Below are 5,000 nucleotides of genomic sequence, written 5' to 3' on the forward strand. Positions count from 1 at the left end.
GTCTTACATTTTTCATTATGATCGTAGCAAACCCTATACTTTTGGATGATATTTATAAAGAAACTTTGTTAATTGACTTGTTTTACATGAATTAAATGGGCTTACTTCACTGTATATTAACAATCTGTGCTATGAAGTAAGTATTGTGTCTGGCTCGTTGGTCTAGGGGTATGATTCTCGCTTTGGGTGCGAGAGGTCCCGGGTTCAAATCCCGGACGAGCCCGATGTCTTACATTTTTCATTATGATCGTAGCAAACCCCATACATTTTGATGATATTTATAAAGAGACTTTGTTAATTGACTTGTTTTACATGAATTAAATGGACTTACTTCACTGTATATTAACAATCTGTGCTATGAAGTAATTATTGTGTCTGGCTCGTTGGTCTAGGGGTATGATTCTCGCTTTGGGAGCGGGAGGTCCCGGGTTACAATCCCGGACGAGCCCGATGTCTTACATTTTTCATTATGATCGTAGCAAACCCCATACTTTTTGATGATATTTATAAAGAAACTTTGTTAATTGACTTGTTTTACATGAATAAAATGGACATACCTCATTGTATATTGACAATCTGTTCTATGAAGTAAGTATTGTGTCTGGCTCGTTGGTCTAGGGGTATGATTCTCGCTTTGGGTGCGAGAGGTCCCGGGTTCAAATCCCGGACGAGCCCGATGTCTTACATTTTTCATTATGATCGTAGGAAACCCCATACTTTTTGATGATATTTATAAAGAGACTTTGTTAATTGACTTGGTTTACATGAATTAAATGGACTTACTTCACTGTATATTAACAATCTGTGCTATGAAGTAATTATTGTGTCTGGCTCGTTGGTCTAGGGGTATGATTCTCGCTTTGGGAGCGGGAGGTCCCGGGTTACAATCCCGGACGAGCCCGATGTCTTACATTTTTCATTATGATCGTAGCAAACCCCATACTTTTTGATGATATTTATAAAGAAACTTTGTTAATTGACTTGTTTTACATGAATAAAATGGACTTACCTCATTGTATATTGACAATCTGTTCTATGAAGTAAGTATTGTGTCTGGCTCGTTGGTCTAGGGGTATGATTCTCGCTTTGGGTGCGAGAGGTCCCGGGTTCAAATCCCGGACGAGCCCGATGTCTTACATTTTTCATTATGATCGTAGCAAACCCCATACTTTTTGATGATATTTATAAAGAGACTTTGTTAATTGACTTGTTTTACATGAATTAAATGGACTTACTTCACTGTATATTAACAATCTGTGCTATGAAGTAAGTATTGTGTCTGGCTCGTTGGTCTAGGGGTATGATTCTCGCTTTGGGTGCGAGAGGTCCCGTGTTCAAATCCCGGACGAGCCCGATGTCTTACATTTTTCATTATGATCGTAGCAAACCCTATACTTTTGGATGATATTTATAAAGAAACTTTGTTAATTGACTTGTTTTACATGAATTAAATGGACTTACTTCATTGTATATTAACAATCTGTGCTATGAAGTAAGTATTGTGTCTGGCTCGTTGGTCTGGGGGTATGATTCTCGCTTTGAGTGCGAGAGGTCCCGGGTTCAAATCCCGGACGAGCCCGATGTCTTACATTTTTCATTATGATCGTAGCAAACCCCATACATTTTGATGATATTTATAAAGAGACTTTGTTAATTGACTTGTTTTACATGAATTAAATGGACTTACTTCACTGTATATTAACAATCTGTGCTTCGAAGTAAGTATTGTGTCTGGCTCGTTGGTCTAGGGGTATGATTCTCGCTTTGGGTTCGGGAGGTCCCGGGTTCAAATCCCGGACGAGCCCGATGTCTTACATTTTTCATTATGATCGTAGCAAACCCCATACTTTTTGATGATATTTATAAAGAAACTTTGTTAATTGACTTGTTTTACTTGAATTAAATGGACTTACTTCATTGTATATTGACAATCTGTTCTATGAAGTAAGTAATGTGTCTGGCTCGTTGGTCTAGGGGTATGATTCTCGCTTTGGGTCGAGAGATCACGGGTTCAAATCCCGGACGAGCCCGATGTCTTACATTTTTCCTTATGATCGTAGCAAACCCCATACTTTTTGATGATATTTATAAAGAGACTTTGTTAATTGACTTGTTTTACATGCATTAAATGGACTTACTTCACTGTATATTAACAATCTTTGCTATGAAGTAAGTATTGTGTCTGAGTCGTTGGTCTAGGGGTATGATTCTCGCTTTGGGTGCGAGAGGTCCCGGGTTCAAATCACGGACGAGCCCGATGTCTTACATTTTTCATTATGATCGTAGCAAACCCCATACTTTTTGATGATATTTATAAAGAGACTTTGTTAATTGACTTGTTTTACATGAATTAAATGGACTTACTTCATTGTATATTGACAATCTGTTCTATGAAGTAAGCATTGTGTCTGGCTCGTTGGTCTAGGGGTATGATTCTCGCTTTGGGTGCGAGAGGTCCCGGGTTCAAATCCCGGACGAGCCCGATGTCTTACATTTTTCATTATGATCGTAGCAAACCCCATACTTTTTGATGATATTTATAAAGAAACTTTGTTAATTGACTTGTTTACATGCATTAAATGGACTTATTTCACTGTATATTAACAATCTGTGCTATGAAGTAAGTATTGTGTCTGGCTCGTTGGTCTAGGGGTATGCTTCTCGCTTTGATTGCGAGAGGTCCCGGGTTCAAATCCCGGACGAGCCCGATGTCTTACATTTTTCATTATGATCGTAGCAAACCCCATGCTTTTTGATGATATTTATAAAGAGACTTTGTTAATTGACTTGTTTTACATGAATTAAATGGACTTACTTCACTGTATAATAACAATCTGTGCTATGAAGTAAGTATTGTGTCTGGCTCGTTGGTCTAGGGGTATGATTCTCGCTTTGGGTGCGAGAGGTCCCGGGTTCAAATCCCGGACGAGCCCGATGTCTTACATTTTTCATTATAATCGTAGCAAACCCCATACTTTTTGATGATATTTATAAAGAAACTTTGTTAATTGACTTGTTTTACATGAATTAAATGGACTTACTTCACTGTATATTAACAATCTGTGCTATGAAGTAAGTATTGTGTCCGGCTCGTTGGTCTAGGGGTATGATTCTCGCTTTGGGTGCGAGAGGTCCCGGGTTCAAATCCCGGACGAGCCCGATGTCTTACATTTTTCATTATGATCGTAGCAAACCCTATACTTTTTGATGATATTTATAAAGAAACTTTGTTAATTGACTTGTTTTACATGAATTAAATGGGCTTACTTCACTGTATATTAACAATCTGTGCTATGAAGTAAGTATTGTGTCTGGCTCGTTGGTCTAGGGGTATGATTCTCGCTTTGGGTGCGAGAGGTCCCGGGTTCAAGTCCAAGACGAGCCCGATGTCTTACATTTTTCATTATGATCGTAGCAAACCCCATACTTTTTGATGATATTTATAAAGAGACTTTGTTAATTGACTTGTTTTACATGAATTAAATGGACTTACTTCACTGTATATTAACAATCTGTGCTATGAAGTAAGTATTGTGTCTGGCTCGTTGGTCTAGGGGTATGATTCTCGCTTTGGGTGCGAGAGGTCCCGTGTTCAAATCCCGGACGAGCCCGATGTCTTACATTTTTCATTATGATCGTAGCAAACCCTATACTTTTGGATGATATTTATAAAGAAACTTTGTTAATTGACTTGTTTTACATGAATTAAATGGGCTTACTTCACTGTATATTAACAATCTGTGCTATGAAGTAAGTATTGTGTCTGGCTCGTTGGTCTAGGGGTATGATTCTCGCTTTGGGTGCGAGAGGTCCCGGGTTCAAATCCCGGACGAGCCCGATGTCTTACATTTTTCATTATGATCGTAGCAAACCCCATACATTTTGATGATATTTATAAAGAGACTTTGTTAATTGACATGTTTTACATGAATTAAATGGACTTACTTCACTGTATATTAACAATCTGTGCTATGAAGTAAGTATTGTGTCTGGCTCGTTGGTCTAGGGGTATGATTCTCGCTTTGGGAGCGGGAGGTCCCGGGTTCAAATCCCGGACGAGCCCGATGTCTTACATTTTTCATTATGATCGTAGCAAACCCCATACTTTTTGATGATATTTATAAAGAAACTTTGTTAATTGACTTGTTTTACATGAATAAAATGGACTTACCTCATTGTATATTGACACTCTGTTCTATGAAGTAAGTATTGCGTCTGGCTCGTTGGTCTAGGGGTATGATTCTCGCTTTGGGTGCGAGAGGTCCCGGGTTCAAATCCCGGACGAGCCCGATGTCTTACATTTTTCATTATGATCGTAGCAAACCCCATACTTTTTGATGATATTTATAAAGAGACTTTGTTAATTGACTTGTTTTACATGAATTAAATGGACTTACTTCACTGTATATTAACAATCTGTGCTATGAAGTAAGTATTGTGTCTGGCTCGTTGGTCTAGGTGTATGATTCTCGCTTTGGGTGCGAGAGGTCCCGTGTTCAAATCCCGGACGAGCCCGATGTCTTACATTGTTCATTATGATCGTAGCAAACCCTATACTTTTGGATGATATTTATAAAGAAACTTTGTTAATTGGCTTGTTTTACATGAATTAAATGGACTTACTTCACTGTATATTAACAATCTGTGCTATGAAGTAAGTATTGTGTCTGGCTCGTTGGTCTAGGGGTATGATTCTCGCTTTGGGTGCGGGAGCTCCCGGGTTACAATCCCGGACGAGCCCGATGTCTTACATTTTTCATTATGATCGTAGCAAACCCCATACTTTTTGATGATATTTATAAAGAAACTTTGTTAATTGACTTGTTTTACATGAATTAAATGGACTTACTTCATTGTATATTGACAATCTGTTCTATGAAGTAAGTATTGTGTCTGGCTCGTTGGTCTAGGGGTATGATTCTCGCTTTGGGTGCGAGAGGTCCCGGGTTCAAGTCCCGGACGAGCCCGATGTCTTACATTTTTCATTATGATCGTAGCAA

General features: G+C 38.6%; 17 non-coding genes across 17 annotated transcripts; all 17 read left to right on the forward strand.

Annotated features, from left to right (window-relative positions):
- Positions 1-151: 151 nt before the first annotated feature.
- Trnap-ugg (transfer RNA proline (anticodon UGG)) lies at positions 152-223 on the forward strand. The gene has a single exon. It is a non-coding gene; the product is annotated as a tRNA-Pro (tRNA).
- Positions 224-377: 154 nt separating this feature from the next.
- On the forward strand, positions 378-449 carry Trnap-ugg (transfer RNA proline (anticodon UGG)). The gene has a single exon. It is a non-coding gene; the product is annotated as a tRNA-Pro (tRNA).
- A 154-nt stretch (positions 450-603) lies between these two features.
- Positions 604-675, forward strand: Trnap-ugg (transfer RNA proline (anticodon UGG)). Its single transcript has one exon. It is a non-coding gene; the product is annotated as a tRNA-Pro (tRNA).
- Positions 676-829: 154 nt separating this feature from the next.
- Positions 830-901, forward strand: Trnap-ugg (transfer RNA proline (anticodon UGG)). The gene has a single exon. It is a non-coding gene; the product is annotated as a tRNA-Pro (tRNA).
- A 154-nt stretch (positions 902-1,055) lies between these two features.
- Trnap-ugg (transfer RNA proline (anticodon UGG)) lies at positions 1,056-1,127 on the forward strand. Its single transcript has one exon. It is a non-coding gene; the product is annotated as a tRNA-Pro (tRNA).
- Positions 1,128-1,281: 154 nt separating this feature from the next.
- Positions 1,282-1,353, forward strand: Trnap-ugg (transfer RNA proline (anticodon UGG)). The gene has a single exon. It is a non-coding gene; the product is annotated as a tRNA-Pro (tRNA).
- Positions 1,354-1,507: 154 nt separating this feature from the next.
- On the forward strand, positions 1,508-1,579 carry Trnas-uga (transfer RNA serine (anticodon UGA)). The gene has a single exon. It is a non-coding gene; the product is annotated as a tRNA-Ser (tRNA).
- Positions 1,580-1,733: 154 nt separating this feature from the next.
- Positions 1,734-1,805, forward strand: Trnap-ugg (transfer RNA proline (anticodon UGG)). Its single transcript has one exon. It is a non-coding gene; the product is annotated as a tRNA-Pro (tRNA).
- A 605-nt stretch (positions 1,806-2,410) lies between these two features.
- On the forward strand, positions 2,411-2,482 carry Trnap-ugg (transfer RNA proline (anticodon UGG)). Its single transcript has one exon. It is a non-coding gene; the product is annotated as a tRNA-Pro (tRNA).
- Positions 2,483-2,635: 153 nt separating this feature from the next.
- Positions 2,636-2,707, forward strand: Trnas-uga (transfer RNA serine (anticodon UGA)). The gene has a single exon. It is a non-coding gene; the product is annotated as a tRNA-Ser (tRNA).
- A 154-nt stretch (positions 2,708-2,861) lies between these two features.
- Trnap-ugg (transfer RNA proline (anticodon UGG)) lies at positions 2,862-2,933 on the forward strand. Its single transcript has one exon. It is a non-coding gene; the product is annotated as a tRNA-Pro (tRNA).
- A 154-nt stretch (positions 2,934-3,087) lies between these two features.
- Trnap-ugg (transfer RNA proline (anticodon UGG)) lies at positions 3,088-3,159 on the forward strand. Its single transcript has one exon. It is a non-coding gene; the product is annotated as a tRNA-Pro (tRNA).
- A 380-nt stretch (positions 3,160-3,539) lies between these two features.
- On the forward strand, positions 3,540-3,611 carry Trnap-ugg (transfer RNA proline (anticodon UGG)). The gene has a single exon. It is a non-coding gene; the product is annotated as a tRNA-Pro (tRNA).
- A 154-nt stretch (positions 3,612-3,765) lies between these two features.
- On the forward strand, positions 3,766-3,837 carry Trnap-ugg (transfer RNA proline (anticodon UGG)). Its single transcript has one exon. It is a non-coding gene; the product is annotated as a tRNA-Pro (tRNA).
- Positions 3,838-3,991: 154 nt separating this feature from the next.
- On the forward strand, positions 3,992-4,063 carry Trnap-ugg (transfer RNA proline (anticodon UGG)). Its single transcript has one exon. It is a non-coding gene; the product is annotated as a tRNA-Pro (tRNA).
- Positions 4,064-4,217: 154 nt separating this feature from the next.
- Positions 4,218-4,289, forward strand: Trnap-ugg (transfer RNA proline (anticodon UGG)). The gene has a single exon. It is a non-coding gene; the product is annotated as a tRNA-Pro (tRNA).
- Positions 4,290-4,895: 606 nt separating this feature from the next.
- Positions 4,896-4,967, forward strand: Trnap-ugg (transfer RNA proline (anticodon UGG)). Its single transcript has one exon. It is a non-coding gene; the product is annotated as a tRNA-Pro (tRNA).
- Positions 4,968-5,000: the final 33 nt, after the last annotated feature.

The sequence above is a fragment of the Euprymna scolopes genome, chromosome 2, assembly GCF_053919585.1.
Source record: "Euprymna scolopes isolate OS-2025 chromosome 2, ASM5391958v1, whole genome shotgun sequence".
Taxonomy (NCBI): domain Eukaryota; kingdom Metazoa; phylum Mollusca; class Cephalopoda; order Sepiida; family Sepiolidae; genus Euprymna; species Euprymna scolopes.